We start from the raw sequence: 24,695 nt of genomic DNA, 5'->3' as shown, positions 1-24,695 counted from the left end.
TGTTGTGAAATATCCCCCTCCCTATAAATTCCCACCAGCCTCCCATGACCTAACAGTCATCCGCTGCCTTTTCATCCCTGCAGTATTTCCGCTTCACATCCAAAATATCCTCCCCTCTCCTTCTTTCCATCTGCCACATATTACTGGGAAACATATGTAGATAGAATACGGCGGAGCGCTCGTCTAATCAATATCATTAGAAAGTTGGGCGCTGACTGACTTACAAGTTGGCTCATGTACAGATACTCACAGGCTTGCATGGTATGTTGACCTTTGCTCAATCCCAGGGCTGCAGACTTGTCTGTCCTAGTAGCTGATTATCTGTTATTATCTGCTATATAAACTCTACATGATGCAATTATATAAATGTATATACAATCTACTAGACGAAGCTCCGTTGCCTAAGGTGCATACCATTTTAAAATTGCCCAACTCCTGAAATAAAAGTCTGCCTGCCAGACTGACTGACAGCTGGTTGATCACTGGTGAACTGCGGTGCCGGCTGTCAGTCAGTGCTGGGGCGTGGCTACAGCCGGCGCTCACAATGACAGAGCCGGAGGCTGCGCACTGAGCGGTGACTGAAGCCGCACCCCTATGACTGAGAGCCGGAGGCTGCGCACTGAGCGGTGACTGAAGCCACACTCCTATGACTGAGAGCCGGAGGCTGCGCACTGAGCGGTGACTGAAGCCACACCCCTATGACTGAGAGCCGGAGGCTGCGCACTGAGCGGTGACTGAAGCCACACTCCTATGACTGAGAGCCGGAGGCTGCGCACTGAGCGGTGACTGAAGCCACACTCCTATGACTGAGAGCCGGAGGCTGCGCACTGAGCGGTGACTGAAGCCACACTCCTATGACTGAGAGCCGGAGGCTGCGCACTGAGCAGTGACTGAAGCCACACTCCTATGACTGAGAGCCGGAGACTGCGCACTGAGCGGTGACTGAAGCCACACCCCTATGACTGAGAGCCGGAGGCTGCGCACTGAGCGGTGACTGAAGCCACACCCCTATGACTGAGAGCCAGAGGCTGCCAGGCGGAATAATCCTACTTGCCGTACTTTAAGTGCATTTAGAATGCTATTAACCTGGAGATTGACCCCATATCTACAGGTTAGTAGTGTTTGGGGACATAACTGATTCCCTTTAACTCCCACTGACTATCAATTTTCCGGGGCTCCCATACACATTAGACTGTCAGCCGAACCTTAAATTATTGTTAAGTGAGGCAAACTATAGTCTATGTATGGAGGTCTTAAAGTGTTCTCCATAGCATACCTTATTGTGAACTGTTATCACTAAATACTGTAGCTTGTGGAAAGGCATGTTTCCAACATAAACATTCTGATTCATACCTTGGACCTTTATTCCAGTGGCTTTGCCTCTATGCATCATCCCAGTGTCTAGACACCTTAAATATGTATTTTTCTTAAATGAACCAATCAAATAACTGTGCTTTATACTGATAGCACTGACACCAACCTCTGCCAGCACGTCATTCCCAGAACATACATCCCTGTAAACTTTACCTTTACCCTTCCGCGGCACATGCAGGACATTAGTGTTAGTGTTACGTCCTTGCTCTCCACAGTTTTCTTCTGCTTATGATTGCACTGAAATGGTCACTGTGGTTTCAATAAACTTTGCATAAATCAATAGTACCGGTGACTATAAGAAACGTTGTAATATATCTTCGCATAGAAATGGACTAATTTCTCCGCTTATGAGCACCTTTTCCTCCTCCTGAACTCACCATTTACTTAGAAACAAAACAACTCAAGGCCATCTTGGAGAAAGCAAGATAGACTACCCACTCGCTAAGGATCAGATGACTGCGCCTTTTATTCTCTCTATAGAGGAAAGGAGAAGTGAGAAATCAGGCAAATCAAGCTCCCATTGTACCTTATTCCAGTGCTGGATTCACAGGCACCCGCTCAGTACTCCTGCATAATGTCTTCCATGCTGCTGCTGCTGCTTTTGACTGTGCGTTATGGAGTAAAAAGAGTAGAAATCCACCACTCTGTGCACTGTGTATGAGAGACATCATAGGATCAGAGAGAGATGAAAATTAGGGAAAGATCCTACAAGTCAAACAATGGCCAAAAATAGTGTTATTCTTGATATACACAGAAATTAGCTTGAAACATCAGATACGCTTTAACTTTTAAGGGGCTATTTTTGTAGTGGATAGTTTGTATAACTTTATACAATGTTTTTTCCGTCTCTTAAAGGAGTTTTACTGTACCAGCATTACTTGTTAATAATGGAAACAGCTTGTACGCCATCGTTGTTGCAGTGATTATTTACCAACTGAGGCGGTAGCGCTGCAGCCAATCGCTGGGCTCAGCAGGACCAGCAGTGGAGGTGCAGCGCTGTACCCAAGGAGGGGGAATAACGGCTGTTTCTATTTTTAATGCAGGCACGCCGATGATGTGCAGAATGCTGAAAATGGAAAAACCCTTAAATATTTGGAGGATCTTTTCTCACTGTTGATGAATGGAAACAATTCATATCTCAGCTGTGAGAAGTGTTGGATCTATGGAAACCTTTCCATTCACTGATCTGGAATTGCCGATGTATGGTAGATAATGGCTCACGATTGAATTGTGTTCATTCTACAATGATTAGGACTTTGTATGACGTTATCCTGGAGTTGCCACTGTTCTCCAGTCTCTGAAGTACAGGAAGTATTTACAGACTATGGAGCCTTTCAGATGCCCAGTAATGATGTATATCCAGACTAAATAGATCTCCTGGCTAGCTTTCATGATTGATCCCTCGGGCCTTATAGTAAATTGTACAGACTAATCACATGTATCCATTTACAATCCCTGAATTGAAAATAGATATTCATTTGGTTCCTGCCAAATATGTATATCGGGCTGCTGCGAGTACGTGTGGCCCCCTCCTCATATAAAGCTGACCTCTATTCTGGGGGGACTGGAAGCGCAATCTGCTGGATCTTACATCTACACTCAGGGAGGGGGTGGAAAATTAGTGAGTGGCCCCCGAGGTAACACTGGCCTTGTTTGGAGTTGGACATTTCTATAAAGCTTTTATTGTTTGGCGACACTCCTGGAAAGATCTGCTGCAGTCTTGCTCGTGACCACATGAGCAGACCCCGGAGCCTTTAATCCCTCTTAAATTCCTTACAACCACGGCCTGTATGAGCGGGATAGAGAGGTGTGAAGTCCCTGGTAATTGCATGCCAACGTTTACTACTAAAGTGGAATTAATAAGTATATATAAATTTGTTTAACTTAAATGCATGTATTTGGGACTAAAAATAATTTTTGCAATTTTTGTTCATTAAAATTGTTGCATCGTTTTGCTTTTACCGGCTTTTTACTTGCACATTCAACTTTCATGTGGTCTGTGCTCATAAATCAACTGAAAAAAAAAAAAAAAAAAAGACAGATAAAAGAGAATAAAACTCTCCATTTGGACCCTCAGAAGAATCTTACTGACAGATTCTCAATTAACTCATTCTGCAGCCAGCAATAGATAATTCAACATGAAGGCAAGCGGTGAAACCCAATTACAAAAATGCAAGAAATGAAAAATTGTCTCCAAAGGTGGACAACTCCTTTTTTTTTTTTAGAAAGAACCTGAACGCTTTCCTATGTCCCCCAATCCACCACTTTTTATATTGATTTATACAAGCCCCTTTTGGTTGCTTTATGCTGATTTAATTTGCCTAAAAAAAATAGTTTTTTTTTTTAGAATTTTGGCCTGTAATATCCAAATTAATGGGTGACTAGTCATGGGGGGGTTGTGTGGCCACCGGACTAATCATCCCACTAATCATGTTATCACTCTGCAGCATGGCTTGTAACACACTTGTCCACACTTTGGGGGCATTTCGGGGTGAGGCTAAAATGTCCCAGTTAGGGCCTTTAAAATGTCGGTAAGCTTTTATATGTGATCTGTCCCTTTTATCTGCGCCCATGATGGAGCAGAACAGCGGAATTGACAACGTGGCCGTCACTACCTACTGTGGCAGCTCAGGGACCAACAAGGGTCTTTTGAGTCACGTGACAACCACAGGTGTGAGCAGAACAAAAAATATAGGAACAAGGTCCCGTTCTTCCTATTTTGTTATTTGTATTAAGAGTAGCATAGGCTGAATTTCACAGATATTTGTTGCCAAAAAACTTTTGAAAAATAGAAGTTCTTTTTATGATCATCCTACAAAGTACGTGTTCTATCTGTATTTTTCTTGCGTAGAACCAGTACCCATTACGGTGCCATTTACATGTTTGGGTAACACCTTTTATTTTTATTTATTTTTTGTGGAACGTGCCTTCACGAAGAAAAATCATGGAGAAGTCAGTTTTTTTTTTATCCAAGTAATAGATCAAACTCGCCCACACAAGCCTGTAGGGTCAAGAATAACGCAGACAGCACACAGATGCCATCCTCGTTACTTTTCCTCGTTTGTTTGATAGAAGAAGCTCGACAAAACCATGTTTTTATTTATTTATTTTTTTGCATACAAGTGATGGTAAAAACTGTCACACTGATGACAATCTGAAGAAAATTGGATTGTCTGAATGAGGCCAAAGGGGACCCAGAAGTTCACAGCTAGTCCACACTGCATTAATGGAGTCATCTTCTTCACTGTATTACTAAAAAAAAATCGTAATCCAGGTTAGGTACGTTGCCACCAGACAGCTGGTCTTCTAGAACATATATTAAGTGCTTCTTGGAAAGTGGTGACAAAAATATTGAATTGTGAGTCCTAATTATTATAATTAGGAATTCCTTTTTTTTCCAGACTTTTCCTCCTCACTCTGCTAATGCTGCAGTCAGTTTATGGGTTTTGGATGGGACCCAATTCTAATATGTTTCAGATTTCCTTGGCCAGATATTAGCATTTGTCAGCAACTGAGCTGCAAGGAAACGCCAGAAAAATAATTTTCGACTAATATTTAAGTATGCAAATTAGCGCACCTTCAGGAGTGGAAAAAGTATTTTTAGTGCTTACACTGTGGCCCCGGTTCATTACTTTTCTTTTTTTGTCCTATGTCATTCGTTGTCGGCACCAAGCTTTTCAAAATTGTGCGTGTGGTTCATGAATTTTGCAAGTCAAAGTCAAAAAACGTCTTTATTTTTGCCTTTAACATTTTTTATGCAACACTTTAGCTCAAAAACTCTCACGTTTGGCAAAATATCATAAAAATTGTTCTATTACTTTTTTTATTTTTTTGTGTACATTAATTACTCCGGAGGGGAGGGGGACTGGAGTACATTTGCAAAAAATTTAGCAACTTTTCGAAAAGCCTCAAATGTTGAATTGGGTGATGTGAAGACCCGGGGTCTTCCGTGGGCATAATATTACTCAGACAACACAGGATGAGGGTAAAACAGTGTGGCAATTCTTTATTGAACCCCACAAAACAGACAATAAACATATAGAACAGTCCCTGCAAATACCCAGGATGGTGCAAAATTATACAGTCCTCACCCTTCCGCTGGCCCAATGGGAATAGAACAGCTGCGACTTTGGGACTTCCAGGGCCAACTATCTCAACCAGTGGCCCCCCCATTCAGGTTTATACAAATACCAGTATGTCCTTCTTGACCCACCAAAGAAACACACACAATCAAAAGTCAACACTAACACAATAGTGTATTTCTCTTGGCCTAACAAATCTAGACATCTGACTAATTAAGATTAGAAGCTGTGTCGTCATAGGTGAAAACATCTGGAAACCCTAAACTTCACTCAAAGTAGGGAACTAAGCAAAAAAAAAATACAAAACAGGCGAACACATGCTGCAGGTTTATAAAAAGGCACAAATTAAAAAAATTTGACAATAATGTTCATGCAGGCCAAATGCGCTCCCAAGAAGCCAATGAATACTGTGGGTATATATTCTCCAAACAATCTTTATTCCTCAAGTACATACAACGCGTTTCGACAAAATTATGTCTTCCTCAGGTATATTCTCAGAAATTTTTAAGATACAACCGCTTCTTAAAGGAAGCAAAAGCACAGTTTTGTGTGGGGGCTGTGTTCCACTCAAAGCAGACACACCCATTCCCTTAGAAACCGGTAATACTATAAAATCCAATTCATCAATCCACAAAGAATTTTAAAAGTATAAAATATACTAGTTCATAACGCTTATGTTAAATACTTTGTTAAAAGATATGTAAATGAATATTCTCAAAAACCTATAAAAATTAATGTCCCAAAAAAAACACAATAAATACCTCACTTTTAAAACACTAGAAAACTACACTTATGAAACCCTGTTAAAAAATATTTTTATATATGAATATAAATGACTTTTTTATTTCAGAACTTTGCATATTTTCTTATACACCTTCTATAATGTCATTCAGCCCATCAGGGTACCGCGTCCCTAGTCTAAATATCCAAAAGGATTCTTTTCGATTCAATCTTTCCACACGATTTGAGCAATCAGTTGGTATTTGTTCGACTGGTGTCACAGTTATATGAAATTTTTTATTATGTTTAAAGCATAAATGTCTAGATAGACTGTGCTTCAAGAATCCATTTTTTGCGTTAAAAGAAGAATTAGGTGCAAATGAAAAACCCAGCAAAAAACACCAAAAACTAGACTACTCCTCCTTGGTCAGTTCTGGGCACCACATTTTAAAAAAAAGACACCGAAAAACTGGCGCAAGTTCAGAGAAGAGCTACCAGGATGGTGAACGGACTGCAAACTATGTCCTACGAGGAACGGTTAATGGATCTGGGAATGTTTAGTTTGCAAAAAAGAAGACTGATAGGAAATTAAAAACTACTCTAAAAGCTCTCCAAAAGGGAGATTTCCCTGGAACAGTTTGTGCTTGAAAAATTCATAATTTTTGAACATTTCAAAAAACTGGGTCTACAAACCCTTAAGGTATGTGTACAACACACGGCTTGTTTTTCTGACATTTTGTGAGCTTAAAAAGAAAAAAGGAAAACGCCCTAACAAAGCGATCAAAAGAATGGTCCTATTAATTTTGTATGGGAAAACCTACTTTTTAATGTCTTCTCAACACTTCAGGCCTTTAAAGACCCTTAGCGTTTAAAAGAAGTAACCTATATTCTTCTGCTGTTTTCCACTAGGAAGACGCTCAAATCGTTTTTTTTGTTGTTTTTTTAATAATTGAAAAAATGCTAAAAAAAAATCACTCTGGAACTGACCAAAAAGAGGCGTCAGGTTTACAAAACTCCAGAAAAAAGGAGCGCTTATCGTGCCTGAAAAATGGACTCTCTTGACCGCTGTAAAAAGATGCAGTGTGAACATGCCCTGATGAGACAACTTCTTTAGGCTATGTGCCCACGTAGCAGATTTGATGCAGAGCGTTTTTGCCTCTCTCTGGCAGAAAAAAACTCATGCAGATTTACATGCATTTTTTCTGCTAGAGAGAAGCTTTTTTTTCAGCGTTTTTACATGCGTTTTCGCATGCATTTTTTCAAGCACTTTTCCAAGCGATTTTGAGCATCACTTGGAAAAGTGCTTGACAAGTTGGTCACACAATATAAATCCATGCAACCGGCATGGATTTATATTGTGTGACCAACTTAAATGCTTTAAATGCTGCATCTATAGTAAAAAAAAAAAAAAAAGAATTAAAAAGTTAAAAATAAAAAAAACCTGTACACTCACCTCTCCGGTCTCCTCCCGGCGGCGATCCTCTCTCTTTGGTGTCCCCCGGTGTTCTGGCAGGACCTGTGGTGACGTCATTTAGTCAGCTGATGGTCACGCGACCATCACCTGACCACTGACGTCAGCGGTCGCGTGACCATCAGCTGACTAAATGACGTCACCGCAGGTCCTGCCAGAACACCGCGGGACGCCGAAGAGAGATGACGCGGCTGGGAAAAGACCGGAGAGGTGAGTGTACAGTTTTTTTTTATTTTTAACTTTTTTATTTCTTTTTTTCACCGCGTGGTAGCCGGGATGAAGAGGAGTTGTAATCTCCTCTTCATCCCGGGTACCACACACACCGCGATTACGCTGCAAATTCACGGCCATTGAATTTAATTGAAACGCAGCAAATCCACATATACCTGCGGGTTTGCTGCGTTTCAATGTTCCTCAATGGCAGCGAATTTGCAGCGTAATCGCGGTAGAAATGGTCATGCTGCGTTTTGCAACGCAATACGAATTCGACTCGCTAATTAGCGCATCATGTGCACAGCACATCCGAATTCACATTGCTTTGCATGACAGACGGTTTTACAAGCGTCTTCGCGGCCGTAAAAACGCCACGTGGGCACATGGCTTTAAGGTTATCAACCCCTGTCCAAACGCGCTGGTACATCATATATATGTAATGGAAGTGAGGTCCCAAGCTGAGGAACCTTCTATAATCCCAGTAGAAAAACCAACCTGTGTTCTTCAGGATTAATCCGTTTTTTATAGCAGCAGCTATTAATAATTTTTAAGACATTTACAGTTTCCTATGATGCAGAATGTTGTTCTTGCCATACTGTACGTGATCTCTTTGGTTGGGTCTGCTCTTACTGTGTTCTCCAGACACTTGCAAGTCTTACAAGAGAGTTACGTGTTCCTTTAAGCCCCGATGCCTGTGACACAGGAGACTTTACCTCCCATCATTTCCTCTCAGCTGATCAGGGCTTCAGTTTATGTCCTTGTCTGAGCTTGTGGTCCTAGACTATTCGGCAAGAGCTCCCTCATGTCCAAAAATGGAAATGTTCATCTTTTTTTTTATTTTTTTTTTATTCCTATTAAACTTAAGGGGACGGAGTTTAGGAGGAGTTTTCTTTGAATTACAAAGCCAAAGGAATCCTGCATTAGATCACGCTCTGGAATCCGTGATGTTAGTCAGAATATTAAACGATTCATTTCATTCATTCTTACTTTGCTGCTGAGAATCTCCAAATGTGGCAGTCTGTACTGACCTCCTCCCTGCCTTCACTTTCTTACCATTCTTTCCAGCCCCCCATCTTGCTGAGACTTGTAGTTGATAATCCCGCTGGTGAAGGACAGAGTTCCTTATATAGGACTGGGACTCTTAAGAAACATCATAACTACTAGATTATAACTTGATTCCTGTGGGGACTTGACCAAAGTGAAATTCTGGGTCCGACAACCACAACCCAAATTATTCTTATTATTTGGGATCTTGAAATGTGGAAATCTGACGTTGACTTGAGATTTTTTTTTCATCTCCCACTACATGAGATTAGCATTTATGCTGGACGGCATATTACCATATAGTGCAAGCCCATTTAAATGGTACAACTTTTTCCCAGTCATAGGAACTTTCCTGATGGTGTCCCTGTGTAAATCTGCCCAGCAATCAGCAAGCAAATGAGCAACTGCTGACAATTGTGAAATATATGTAGATGAGTAATTATACTAACGATCCGCCCAGCAATCAGAAAGCAAATGAGTAACTGCCGACAATTGTGAAATGTATGTGGATGATGAGCAATTTTACTAACTATCTCCTCCCCCCTCACCCAGCAGTTAGCAAGCAAATGACCAACTGCTGATATTTGCGAAATGTATGTGGATGAGCAGTTGTACTAACGATCTCCACCTCCCCCACCCCACCCCCAGCGAGCAAATGAGCAACTGCCGACAATTGCGAAATGTTTTTGGATTAACAATTGCGCTACCGATTTTTTCCCCCAGCAATCAGCAAGCAAATGAGCAACTGCCGTCAATTGCAAAATGTATGTGGATGAGGAATCGTACTAATCTCCCTCCAGGTTCACAATAATTACCTTATATTATTGGGAGCTCTAATCGACATGCTAGAACATCAATATACATTATTCTGCCCTAGACCAGGATTAGGCAGATGTATCTGTGTGTAAGTGATCCTTTATAGGGCAGTTCACACTAGTGATTTTTCCACATGGAAATGTAGAAGAAAAATTACAGCATGCACTGGACTGATCTGTTTTATGGACCAGAAAAGTGCATAACATTTTGGGACACTCTTGCACCCGTCCACAATATGGATGAGCACACGGAGATGAGACAGGCCCGTTTTGTTATTTTTATACGGCCATCCGAACTTGGCCGTATGCTTAAACCCTAAACCTGACCTTAGATGAACCAGAAGGGTTTACGAACATGTTTTACTCGTGTTGCTATTTTTTCATTTTACACAACATGTGCATTATTGGTATTGTATATGTGGTTAGATCTTCTTTGGATCGACTTGCTGCTCCCCTTTGTATATCTCGAGTCTTCTAATCCTGGCGATATAAAACCTCTAAGATGCCAATTGATGAATAAAGATTCTAAGCAGACAATAGATTGAACGCAGCTTTTCTGTCCATTTATGGCAAAATAGATGCTACTTATAGTCCGGGCATGGCCAGGGAAGCATTGTTTATAGCTGTTGATCGCTGGATTTAAACATATCCAAATGTAAGTTTACACTATTGGAAGATGAGATTGAGCATAAGATAAACAGGGGGGTTGGTCCCGGCCGTCTTATTCTTTCTGTGTTAGCTTTATTCCCTCATGTGTTTAGGTTTAAATGCAAATAAAATAGACTTTACATGAGACATCTGATGTGTAAAACGTGGTTAACACTAGGACTACTGGACTCGTGACCCCGCCTAGAACTACTGAAAGGAGTCATTTTGACTCCTTGCTTGTTTTCGTTTATTTTTAGAGTTTCATTTTTGGTTATTTATTAATAATTATATTTTTTGTAATGTATTATTATTGTGAGATCCAACAGTAATGCTTTTGATTGTTTTTTTTCTGCTTTTCTTATTTTTCTACAGAAAATAACAATAATTATAATAGACGTTTTTCAAACATTTTTTTTTATTCAAGTGCACACATATAAACAACAACTGAAGAACAAAAAGCAGAGAAAATGTAGGTGGAGGAGCATAAAAATGAAAATATGGCGCAGAATTCACCTTCTAAACATTTGGTGTTTCGCATTTTAGGCATTGCCTTTGATTTATGGCAGTACATTGCCCACACAAAGACTTACCACAAGTCTTACAATTTCCGACAGATCTATTTTTCTTGCACTTTTCTTTGATCTGGCAAAATTTTGTTTGAACCATCACTTCTGAGCATGTAGAAACTTGGGACGTGGAACCCTTTTCCCTATCTGTGACATAAGGACCACTCAACTCTCTCACAAGCGTTTGCAAAAATGCCTTGCGTGACATTTTTTGGTGGGTAATCTCCTTGAATATTATCCATGCATTTATACCCGCAAAGTCTAAGGCATTTTCAAATGCATGAACAGGCCATCTCCTTGTGCATGTTCGTGTGGTATATTTTCGTGCCATCTGATCCACTACATCTACTCCATATTTTGTTTCATTGTAAAACTTTACCGTTTCTGGAGTTTTTTTAGCGGAATCAGACGCAACAACAACATCTGGATGGACGGAACTCAAAATGACAACATTTTTGTTGGGCTTTCCTTGATATACTGTAAGTGTAAAATTGTCTTAATTTCTAAACACTTTAGTGTTGTACAATTCCTCTTTCATGGATTTTATTTCTTTAGGCACTTCTCGCCTTATCTTGTTCAGTGTTCCCACGATGGTTGTTCCTTTGCTTTTTAGCTGTTTAGCTAATTTTACTGAAGTAAAATAATTATCGGTTGTAACATTGCGACCTTTTTTCAAAAACGGGTCCAATAACTTCATTACCACATGGTTAGCTAAACGGTCCTCAGCACGGCGTGTGTCATCTTTGCCTAGATAAGGGAAGCCATTTGCCAGATATTTGCTCCTCTTATCAACAGCTAGCCAATATTTGTGGCCATATTTATCTGGTTTGGAAGGCATGTACTGCGTGAATGGACACCTAGTTTTGCTTGGGAAAAGTTGCTCATCCACCGTTATGTATGGGCCAGGTTTGTAACACGCAATACAATTTTCAATAAACCTGTCCCACACAGTAGAAAATAGAGCAAACTTGTCCGTTTGCAGTCTCTCCGATCGAGTAGATTTCTCATCCAATCTGAGAAACCTCATAATTTCAACAAAGCGGTCCCTAGACATTGTCGCTTTGCAAAACGGTATTCCCCAGTCATTACACCAAATACTGCTAATCGAGTGACGGTTCGTGCCAGATATTCCACGAGCATAGAATATCGCAATGAATGCATCTAGCTCCTCATCAGATAGAGTAAACTGTAAATTATTGTTCCTGCATGCTTCTGCAAGCGTACAGTTCTTTATATGTGTCATTATATATGAATCAAAAAATAAACGCCATGCGCTCAAAGGACTATCGATAATGATATTTCTTCTGGCGTATCCTGTAGGGCCAGGTGCTTCTCGAAGAATATTTTGGCTGTCACGCCTACCAGGCAAGTGTTCTCCAATTTCAACAGGTTTCCATTGAATACCATCCGCTGAAACTAGTATTCCTTCAGATTCGCCTTCTCTGGTGTTTGTTGTTGCATTACCTTCGCCGCCATCGTTATCTGTTGTTCTTTCATTTCTGGGACGTTTTGCTGATTTTTTCTGTCCACGACCAGGAGGATGGTCACGAGGCAACATAACTGCATGAGCCCGATCCCCAGTTGATGTGCTTGGAATATCTGTAAAAAAGTTGATGAATATTTAGAATTTTTGTTTTGTAAGGGTCCGTGCACACTGGCTGGATTAGCGGCGGAATATCCGACCGGATATTCTCACCACAATCCGGCCCGTACCTGCCCGCTCAGGTACAGAGCGGAGTTTCATACCTGAAGCTCCGCTCCGAACCCCGGGCTGGAGCCGCTGTCTGGGACGGAGCCGTGCTCGCGCGTAAGCAAGCGCTGCTCTGTCCCTGACAGCGGCTCCAGCCCGGGGTTCGGAGCGGAGCTTCAGGCATGAGCGGGCAGGTACGGCCTGTATTGCGGCAAGAATATCCAGATGGCTATTCAGCCAGAATTCTGCTAGTGTGCACAGGCCCTAACTCAGTGTGTGGAAGAACAAATAAATACACATAACTACTTACCTTCTGGATTTGTTCCTTCTGAGTCTTCAGATTCACTTGATATGTTCTGAGGAATGAAATCTTCATCACTGTCAGAATCAAATACATGTTCCTGCAATTCGGATTCCGATTCATCCCCCGGTATGGATTGCAAAGTAGCCAGAATATCCTGAGGCTTTATCAAACGTCTTCTCTCCATATTCCTCACAAATTCCATAATTCTATATAGTTCTCTGCTGAAAAATAAAAGAAATAATAACTGTTCTGCCACCTTCAAAAGTAGGTGGGCTGAATCAGTTGACAGACAGCTAAACTATTTCATAACAATTCATACCTGTATGAGTCTTCAGAGCTCGTATGTCTGCGTCTGTTCTCTTTGTCTCTTCAGCTGAACTGAAAGTAAAGTTACTATCCAGAATACTGTCTCCTGCTAGGACCTTAGAAAAACACCACCTTTCATTAGCATAAGATAAGAGCCTAGAGTAAACAAGCTATTTTGTTCAGCATTACACAGTAATACAAGCAGGTAAAACACAAGGAAAATGTGAAAAGTTGACATGTAAAATTGAACTACATCTATATGAACATCAGGGTAAATAAGACAGAGTGAAAAAATTATGCACAAAACTTTATAGCAACATTTAGTGACAAAAGGACCTCAAAATATAGTAGGGATTAGTTCTCGGTAAATTTTGAAAAAAACGCGCAAATTTTTCACCAAAATTATTTATTCTCACAAAATCTTTTTTCACATCATATTTGAGGAAAAGTCACCGAGTTTCAAGCCGGAATTCTGAAAAATGTAGTCACAGAAGAGAAATAAAAAACGAAAGGAGTCAAAATGACTCCATCAGTAGTTCTAGTGTTAATTGCACATGGAATGGGGAAATACGGGATTGCCTTGCACTGCGGAGGGATGAAACTAACATTCTGCAAAAGTTTTATAATGAAAGTGAACGCCCTAGAAATACCGCGCGTGATAATCTCTGAGATCTAAAGTAGAAAATATCCGTAATCGTGTGCAGGGAGTAGATGGATCACTGTACTTATTATGCACTGGTGGCACACACTAATATCCAGTCTTCATGGCAAACGAAAATGCACTTCTGTAAATCTTAATTTCCTTCTTACAACGGGCACTAGACCTCATCTGGCGATACTGACTTATGGGGAAAAGTTCTATGGACCTATATTCACACAGTATGCAAAATGCTTTAATGGTGCAGTAACAGTAACACAGATTAAATTGATACATTTGACAGAGAAATCCACTTTGTGGTTCTTCTTTAATCACCATTTGAACTTTTCTGCTAATTATATTTTGGTGCACAGGGGCCGGACTGTGCACTGAGTTTTCTCTGCCCTTTCTATGATTCCCCGGCCACTCCACTGCCTCCGGTCTGTGAATGATCTGCCTCCTCTGTTAGAAATCTCAGTAGTTGCCGGTCATTCAAGACCGGAGGCAGCGGCAGCGTCGGGAAGTCACAGACCGGAGGCAGCGGCGGGGGTCGGGAAATCAGACAGGTAGAAGACCCAGTGCACAGTCCGGCCTCTGTGCACCGAAATCTAATTAGCAGAAAACTTCAAATGGTTAAAGAAGAACCACAAAGCGGATTTCTTCACCACAGGTATCAATGTGATCAGCATTACTGCCATATTTGTACTTTTTATTACAAAATCATGGTGACAGGTTCTCTTTAAAGACTTGTTTGCACTTCTGTAGTTTTTTGTTCAGGAAAAATAGCAGAACCCCAATGAAACTGTATTAAATTAAATGGTGTCTATCAGTGCCAGGTTGAATTGTTTGTGAAACTCATCCGTTATAGCTTCCATTATTTTGGTAAAATGGCGATCATTGGCATCGCCAGTAGATCAATGGGCCCACCGACGAGGGCTTGTAGTTGGGACCAAAGCTCAAGAATGATGTTCATACATTTAATTTATTAATTTTGTCTTATATCTCATGACAAAACCCATCAGAGGGCAGAAGTAATATGAGCTTTGGCAATGGAACCACTGATCACAAGAGCCAACCCGTTCCTTTTTCTTTACTTCTGCCTTAAAAAGGTCTTCAGTTGCTGTTGTTGATGACTTATTAGAGGTTAACGATATCAGATCGGACCCTGTTCTCGCACCGATCAGTTGATGGCAGCCATAGCAGTGGCCATGGATGTAAACCATGTATGGAGCGGTACAACACCGCTTCATCACTGCTTTGTAGTGGCCGCTCCTGGGTGCTTCAGATCAGCTCCTATTCAAGACCCAGATCAAATCTGTCATCATGACCTCTGTTCTGAATGAATTCCAAAATAAAATGATTAACACTATCGCTCTTTATTGTAAGTTTTAGAATTTGAGCTGAGCTTGTCGCTGTGACCTTCTTTGTAAATCTGCCCTCTGTGGATTCCCATACTACCATCTATAAATGCAGATACTAGGAAAGGTGCTTTTCTCTGCATGTAATTGCGCATGTGTCAGGATATATCTGTTTCTATAGTAACAATGAGTTTATATTGTCTGTGATACATTGTATTTCGCATACCATGATATGTCATACTGCGGTTTTCTAGTTGACCATATAACAATCCTACATTTCGAGCTTGTGTTTGTGCTGTAGCGGCCCAGTTGTAATGTATTTAGCACACTGCGGGCCGGGATTCGAAGACTTTATAGCAGAGCTGCATTTTACATTACCAGAACCGGATACGTTTAGTGTACAAGAGTCGGCCATAAATACTGGGTGCTGTCTCGTAGACACAAAATCCCCTTAGTTCCAGCTGGAAAATGCATTTTCCACATTGCGTATCCAGGCATTGGGGGATGGAGACTTTCTTATGCAATAAATGTATTTACAAGTCATTTACTGGATTTGTATCGATATAGAAACATGAATGCGGCCAAACATACGTAATGGGGTCCTGTATCTATAGTCTTGTATGGATGCTTTTTTGGAGGGGGGGGGGGGGTTGTCAGAGCTTGTCATGAGACAGTCGGGCCATTTGGGGTCTTATCGAGGCTTCTACATGATGTTGCCATAAAACCTCTCCACGACCGTTTCCCCTTGAACTCCATTGTTGATACGTTCTTGCATTAGGATGGCAACTCATAGTGCTCTTCTGCCTGGTATCTATTTGGGATCAGAACATTTTTTTCAATTTTTAGGAAAAATTCCCATCCGTGCCTATATACAGGAGAACACACTGCTAGAAGATGTTGTGCCAATGTGACCCGGCTCCCTGGTGTGACACACAGCATTATATCCAAGCTGATTACCCGCTAGCTTGTTAATCTGGAAACATTTTTACTTGGTGTAGTAAAGGGACTCGTGAGGATAGAGAACAAATCCAGGACTAGACTCCCAATAGATGTTTGTATCTCGGAAGACCTCATGGGGTTTCAGCTATTTGTGACCTTTTACGTTATTACCGACAAGAGTAAGACAACCAAGACAAAGTGTAAGGAATGATCTCACTCCTTGGTCTGCGTCCAGAAGGAAAATGAAATATGACGTCCAAAAAATGACTTGTTGGGTTACACAGGAGCTGCTGTGGTTTTCACCCGAGGATGTGAATTGCTGTCAGTGTAGTCAGTGCTTTTTATATGCACACATTTTGTATTTTCAGAAGGGACCATAAAAAGGAATCATTTGCACGGCAAACAAGAATTATTGCATTTGTCAGAACGTAGCTTATGGATGTTACTTAAATATTAACTATACGACTCATCTGGAGAGTTGGTTTTATGCAAGATGCCGCCAGCACCTCCTGACTCTGCATTATAAAGATGGGAATGTGATCCGTGACACCAGTAGCCCCAGTAATGTGTACGTGGTCAAGTTTTACTGCATCATTGGCCCTTCGTGTTGTACTTATATTTGTTGGCCATCCCGGACACATATGTGGCACTTTTAGTAACTGTAAGACTGTTGGCTTGGATCTACCAAGGTGACCATTGGCACTCTATTGTTATGTTCTGTTGGGTGGTCGTTTGATGAAAATCGGGGATCCTACACAATCGCATGTTGCATCCTGTTCCATTCCACACATATTGGGTACTTGTTTGGGTGCTTTCCTTTAAAGCATGGTCTGGCGGGCAGTTCTGTGATTTATTTCAGGGCTGTGGAGTCGGTAAGCCAAATCACCGACTCAGACACCTCAATTTCCCTGACCTCTGACTCCACAGCTCTGCCTCTCTACTGAGCGTGTACGTAAAGTGCAGCCCTGCCTCTCTACTGAGCGTGTACGTAAAGTGAAACCCTGCCTCTCTACTGAGCGTGTACGTAAAGTGCAGCCCTGCCTCACTACTGAACGTGTACGTAAAGTGCAGCCCTGCCTCACTACTGAACGTGTACGTAAAGTGCAGCCCTGCCTCACTACTGAACGTGTACGTAAAGTGCAGCCCTGCCTCACTACTGAACGTGTACGTAAAGTGCAGCCCTGCCTCACTACTGAACGTGTACGTAAAGTGCAGCCCTGCCTCACTACTGAACGTGTACGTAAAGCGCAGCCCGGCCTCACTACTGAGTGTGTACGTAAAGTGCAGCCTTGCCTCACTACTGAGCGTGTACATAAAGCGCAGCCCGGCCTCACTACTGAGCATGTACATAAAGCGCAGCCCGGCCTCACTACTGAGCGTGTACGTAAAGTGCAGCCCTGCCTCACTACTGAGCGTGTACATAAAGTGCAGCCCGGCCTCACTACTGAGCGTGTACATAAAGCGCAGCCCGGCCTCACTACTGAGCATGTACATAAAGTGCAGCCCTGCCTCACTACTGAGCGTGTACATAAAGCGCAGCCCTGCCTCACTACTGAGCGTGTACATAAAGCGCAGCCCTGCCTCACTACTGAGCGTGTACATAAAGCGCAGCCCTGCCTCACTACTGAGCGTGTACATAAAGCGCAGCCCTGCCTCACTACTGAGCGTGTACATAAAGCGCAGCCCTGCCTCACTACTGAGCGTGTACATAAAGTGCAGAATTGCCTCACTACTGAGCGTGTACATAAAGCGCAGCCCGGCCTCACTACTGAGCGTGTACATAAAGCGCAGCCCGGCCTCACTACTGAGCGTGTACATAAAACGCAGCATTGCCTCACTACTGAGCGTGTACATAAAGCGCAGCCCTGCCTCACTACTGAGCGTGTACATAAAGCGCAGCCCTGCCTCACTACTGAGCGTGTACATAAAGCGCAGCCCTGCCTCACTACTGAGCGTGTACATAAAGCGCAGCCCTGCCTCACTACTGAGCGTGTACATAAAGCGCAGCCCGGCCTCCCTACTGAGCATGTACATAAAGTGCAGCCCTGCCTCACTACTGAGCGTGTACATAAAGCGCAGCCCTGCCTCACTACTGAGCGTGTACATAAAGCGCAGCCCGGCCTCACTGCTGAGCGTGTACATAAAGCGCAGCCCGGCCTCACTACTGAGCGTGTACATAAAGCGCAGCCCGGCCTCACTGCTGAGCGTGTACATAATGCGCAGCCCGGCCTCACTACTGAGCGTGTACATAAAGCGCAGCCCTGCCTCACTACTGAGCGTGTACATAAAGCGCAGCCCTGCCTCACTACTGAGCGTGTACATAAAGCGCAGCCCTGCCTCACTGCTGAGCGTGTACATAAAGCGCAGCCCTGCCTCACTGCTGAGCGTGTACATAAAGCGCAGCCCGGCCTCACTGCTGAGCGTGTACATAAAGCGCAGCCCGGCCTCACTGCTGAGCGTGTACATAAAGCGCAGCCCGGCCTCACTGCTGAGCGTGTACATAAAGCGCAGCCCGGCCTCACTACTGAGCGTGTACATAAAGCGCAGCCCTGCCTCACTACTGAGCGTGTACATAAAGCGCAGCCCGGCCTCACTACTGAGCGTGTACATAAAGCGCAGCCCGGCCTCACTACTGAGCGTGTACATAAAGCGCAGCCCGGCCTCACTACTGAGCGTGTACATAAAGCGCAGCCCGGCCTCACTACTGAGCGTGTACATAAAGCGCAGCCCGGCCTCACTACTGAGCGTGTACATAAAGCGCAGCCCGGCCTCACTACTGAGCGTGTACATAAAGCGCAGCCCGGCCTCACTACTGAGCGTGTACATAAAGCGCAGCATTGCCTCACTACTGAGCGTGTACATAAAGCGCAGCCCTGCCTCACTACTGAGCGTGTACATAAAGCGCAGCCCTGCCTCACTACTGAGCGTGTACATAAAGTGCAGCATTGCCTCACTACTGAGCGTGTACATAAAGCGCAGCCCGGCCTCACTACTGAGCGTGTACATAAAGCGCAGCCCGGCCTCACTACTGAGCGTGTACATAAAGTGCAGCCCTGCCTCACTACTGAGCGTGTACATAAAGTGCAGCCCGGCCTCACTACTGAGCGTGTACATAAAGCGCAGCCCTGCCTCACTACTGAGCGTGTGCATAAAGCGCAGCCCTGCCTCACTACTGAGCGTGTGCATAAAGCGCAGCACAGCCTCACTACTGAGCGTGTACATAAAGCGCAGCCCGGCCTCACTACTGAGCGTGTACATAAAGCGCAGCCCTGCCTCACTACTGAGCGTGTACATAAAGTGCAGCCCGGCCTCACTGCTGAGCGTGTACATAAAGTGCAGCCCGGCCTCACTGCTGAGCGTGTACATAAAGTGCAGCCCGGCCTCACTGCTGAGCGTGTACATAAAGTGCAGCCCGGCCTCACTGCTGAGCGTGTACATAAAGTGCAGCCCGGCCTCACTGCTGAGCGTGTACATAAAGCGCAGCCCAGCCTCACTACTGAGCGTGTACATAAAGCGCAGCCCGGCCTCACTACTGAGCGTGTACATAAAGCGCAGCCCGGCCTCACTACTGAGCGTGTACATAAAGCGCAGCCCGGCCTCACTACTGAGCGTGTACATAAAGCGCAGCCCGGCCTCACTACTGAGCGTGTACATAAAGCGCAGCCCGGCCTCACTACTGAGCGTGTACATAAAGCGCAGCCCGGCCTCACTACTGAGCGTGTACATAAAGCGCAGCCCGGCCTCACTACTGAGCGTGTACATAAAGTGCAGCCCGGCCTCACTACTGAGCGTGTGCATAAAGTGCAGCCCGGCCTCACTACTGAGCGTGTGCATAAAGCGCAGCCCTGCCTCACTACTGAGCGTGTGCATAAAGCGCAGCCCTGCCTCACTACTGAGCGTGTACATAAAGCGCAGCCCTGCCTCACTACTGAGCGTGTACATAAAGCGCAGCCCTGCCTCACTACTGAGCGTGTACATAAAGCGCAGCCCTGCCTCACTACTGAGCGTGTACGTAAAGCGCAGCCCTGCCTCACTACTGAGCGTGTACGTAAAGTGCAGCCCGGCCTCACTACTGAGCGTGTACATAAAGCGCAGCACTGCCTCACTACTGAGCGTGTACATAAAGTGCAGCCCTGCCTCACTACTGAGCGTGTACATAAAGCGCAGCCCTGCCTCACTACTGAGCGTGTACGTAAAGTGCAGCCCGGCCTCACTACTGAGCGTGTACATAAAGCGCAGCACTGCCTCACTACTGAGCGTGTACATAAAGCGCAGCCCTGCCTCACTACTGAGCGTGTACGTAAAGTGCAGCCCGGCCTCACTACTGAGCGTGTACATAAAGCGCAGCACTGCCTCACTACTGAGCGTGTACATAAAGCGCAGCCCGGCCTCACTACTGAGCGTGTACATAAAGCGCAGCCCGGCCTCACTACTGAGCGTGTACATAAAGCGCAGCCCGGCCTCACTACTGAGCGTGTACATAAAGCGCAGCCCTGCCTCACTACTGAGCGTGTACATAAAGCGCAGCCCTGCCTCACTACTGAGCGTGTACATAAAGTGCAGCCCTGCCTCACTACTGAGCGTGTACATAAAGCGCAGCCCTGCCTCACTACTGAGCGTGTACATAAAGCGCAGCCCGGCCTCACTGCTGAGCGTGTACATAAAGCGCAGCCCGGCCTCACTGCTGAGCGTGTACATAAAGCGCAGCCCGGCCTCACTGCTGAGCGTGTACATAATGCGCAGCCCGGCCTCACTACTGAGCGTGTACATAAAGCGCAGCCCTGCCTCACTACTGAGCGTGTACATAAAGCGCAGCCCTGCCTCACTACTGAGCGTGTACATAAAGCGCAGCCCTGCCTCACTGCTGAGCGTGTACATAAAGCGCAGCCCTGCCTCACTGCTGAGCGTGTACATAAAGCGCAGCCCGGCCTCACTGCTGAGCGTGTACATAAAGCGCAGCCCGGCCTCACTGCTGAGCGTGTACATAAAGCGCAGCCCGGCCTCACTGCTGAGCGTGTACATAAAGCGCAGCCCGGCCTCACTACTGAGCGTGTACATAAAGCGCAGCCCTGCCTCACTACTGAGCGTGTACATAAAGCGCAGCCCGGCCTCACTACTGAGCGTGTACATAAAGCGCAGCCCGGCCTCACTACTGAGCGTGTACATAAAGCGCAGCCCGGCCTCACTACTGAGCGTGTACATAAAGCGCAGCCCGGCCTCACTACTGAGCGTGTACATAAAGCGCAGCCCGGCCTCACTACTGAGCGTGTACATAAAGCGCAGCCCGGCCTCACTACTGAGCGTGTACATAAAGCGCAGCCCGGCCTCACTACTGAGCGTGTACATAAAGCGCAGCATTGCCTCACTACTGAGCGTGTACATAAAGCGCAGCCCTGCCTCACTACTGAGCGTGTACATAAAGCGCAGCCCTGCCTCACTACTGAGCGTGTACATAAAGCGCAGCCCGGCCTCACTACTGAGCGTGTACATAAAGCGCAGCCCTGCCTCACTACTGAGCGTGTACATAAAGCGCAGCCCGGCCTCACTACTGAGCGTGTACATAAAGCGCAGCCCGGCCTCACTACTGAGCGTGTACATAAAGCGCAGCCCGGCCTCACTACTGAGCGTGTGCATAAAGTGCAGCCCGGCCTCACTACTGAGCGTGTGCATAAAGCGCAGCCCTGCCTCACTACTGAGCGTGTACGTAAAGTGCAGCCCGGCCTCACTACTGAGCGTGTACATAAAGCGCAGCCCGGCCTCACTACTGAGCGTGTACATAAAGCGCAGCCCGGCCTCACTACTGAGCGTGTACATAAAGTGCAGCCCTGCCTCACTACTGAGCGTGTACATAAAGTGCAGCCCGGCCTCACTACTGAGCGTGTACATAAAGCGCAGCCCTGCCTCACTACTGAGCGTGTGCATAAAGCGCAGCCCTGCCTCACTACTGAGCGTGTGCATAAAGCGCAGCACAGCCTCACTACTGAGCGTGTACATAAAGCGCAGCCCGGCCTCACTACTGAGCGTGTACATAAAGCGCAGCCCTGCCTCACTACTGAGCGTGTACATAAAGCGCAGCCCGGCCTCACTGCTGAGCGTGTACATAAAGTGCAGCCCGGCCTCACTGCTGAGCGTGTACATAAAGTGCAGCCCGGCCTCACTGCTGAGCGTGTACATAAAGTGCAGCCCGGCCTCACTGCTGAGCGTGTACATAAAGTGCAGCCCGGCCTCACTGCTGAGCGTGTACATAAAGCGCAGCCCGGCCTCACTACTGAGCGTGTACATAAAGCGCAGCCCGGCCTCACTACTGAGCGTGTACATAAAGCGCAGCCCGGCCTCACTACTGAGCGTGTACATAAAGCGCAGCCCGGCCTCACTACTGAGCGTGTACATAAAGCGCAGCCCGGCCTCACTACTGAGCGTGTACATAAAGCGCAGCCCGGCCTCACTACTGAGCGTGTACATAAAGCGCAGCCCGGCCTCACTACTGAGCGTGTACATAAAGCGCAGCCCGGCCTCACTACTGAGCGTGTACATAAAGTGCAGCCCGGCCTCACTACTGAGCGTGTGCATAAAGTGCAGCCCGGCCTCACTACTGAGCGTGTGCATAAAGCGCAGCCCTGCCTCACTACTGAGCGTGTGCATAAAGCGCAGCCCTGCCTCACTACTGAGCGTGTACATAAAGCGCAGCCCTGCCTCACTACTGAGCGTGTACATAAAGCGCAGCCCTGCCTCACTACTGAGCGTGTACATAAAGCGCAGCCCTGCCTCACTACTGAGCGTGTACATAAAGCGCAGCCCTGCCTCACTACTGAGCGTGTACGTAAAGTGCAGCCCGGCCTCACTACTGAGCGTGTACATAAAGCGCAGCACTGCCTCACTACTGAGCGTGTACATAAAGTGCAGCCCTGCCTCACTACTGAGCGTGTACATAAAGCGCAGCCCTGCCTCACTACTGAGCGTGTACGTAAAGTGCAGCCCGGCCTCACTACTGAGCGTGTACATAAAGCGCAGCACTGCCTCACTACTGAGCGTGTACATAAAGCGCAGCCCTGCCTCACTACTGAGCGTGTACGTAAAGTGCAGCCCGGCCTCACTACTGAGCGTGTACATAAAGCGCAGCACTGCCTCACTACTGAGCGTGTACATAAAGCGCAGCCCGGCCTCACTACTGAGCGTGTACATAAAGCGCAGCCCGGCCTCACTACTGAGCGTGTACATAAAGCGCAGCCCGGCCTCACTACTGAGCGTGTACATAAAGCGCAGCCCGGCCTCACTACTGAGCGTGTACATAAAGCGCAGCCCGGCCTCACTACTGAGCGTGTACATAAAGCGCAGCCCTGCCTCACTACTGAGCGTGTACATAAAGCGCAGCCCGGCCTCACTACTGAGCGTGTACATAAAGCGCAGCCCTGCCTCACTACTGAGCGTGTACATAAAGCGCAGCCCGGCCTCACTACTGAGCGTGTACATAAAGCGCAGCCCGGCCTCACTACTGAGCGTGTACATAAAGCGCAGCCCGGCCTCACTACTGAGCGTGTACATAAAGCGCAGCCCGGCCTCACTACTGAGCGTGTACATAAAGCGCAGCCCGGCCTCACTACTGAGCGTGTACATAAAGCGCAGCCCTGCCTCACTACTGAGCGTGTACGTAAAGTGCAGCCCGGCCTCACTACTGAGCGTGTACATAAAGCGCAGCCCGGCCTCACTACTGAGCGTGTACATAAAGTGCAGCCCTGCCTCACTACTGAGCGTGTACATAAAGTGCAGCCCTGCCTCACTACTGAGCGTGTACATAAAGCGCAGCACTGCCTCACTACTGAGCGTGTACATAAAGCGCAGCCCGGCCTCACTACTGAGCGTGTACATAAAGCGCAGCCCTGCCTCACTACTGAGCGTGTACATAAAGCGCAGCCCTGCCTCACTACTGAGCGTGTACATAAAGCGCAGCCCGGCCTCACTACTGAGCGTGTACATAAAGCGCAGCACAGATTCGTCTCCACTAAAAGCCGAGACCCTTAGATCAGGAACGGAAGATTTCATAACTTTCCCAAATTCTTATGGAAACATTTACAGCGCATCCTGCATTGTACTACTGTACCCAATTTATTATATATTTTCGGAGTCGGTCCGTTGTATACCGACTCCAACTCCACAGCCCTGGCTTATTTACCAACTTTAGACATGAATGAAGCTGGTATGGGGTCTCGCTATGTAAATGAATTTGTAGATGAGTTTTATTTTTTATCCACTCGCTGGTTTGCCATGGTGAGCGCTGTCCTTACACCTTACTGGAATTGCCACTGATGGGAGTCATGATGCTATCAGTATGGTACGTGACCACGGCCGCCACTAATCCGGTGCTATGGTCACATGGAGATCACTGGTTCCAGAAGCATCAGCGTTGCATACCCAGGGGAAGAAGGCGAGTAGTGTTTATTACAATTGCAGCAGCTTTTTTCCCCCAGAAGTCTAATACCCCCCTTTTGACTACTTGATTTGGTGAATAAAAAAAACAATGCTTTTCTGGC

The 24,695-nt window shown here is 45.6% G+C and overlaps 1 protein-coding gene across 3 annotated transcripts in view; it reads left to right on the top strand.

Moving 5' to 3' along the window:
* The window catches only part of ACTN1 (actinin alpha 1), a 122,128-nt gene that overhangs the window by 9,586 nt on the left and 87,847 nt on the right, over window positions 1-24,695 (top strand). The window lies entirely within an intron of this gene.

Source organism: Phyllobates terribilis, unplaced genomic scaffold, assembly GCF_046119375.1.
Source record: "Phyllobates terribilis strain yellow unplaced genomic scaffold, ASM4611937v1 Scaffold_7__3_contigs__length_470593459, whole genome shotgun sequence".
NCBI lineage: Eukaryota > Metazoa > Chordata > Amphibia > Anura > Dendrobatidae > Phyllobates > Phyllobates terribilis.
Note: the sequence above shows the minus strand (reverse complement) of the source record. Positions and strands in the feature narration are given on the sequence as shown.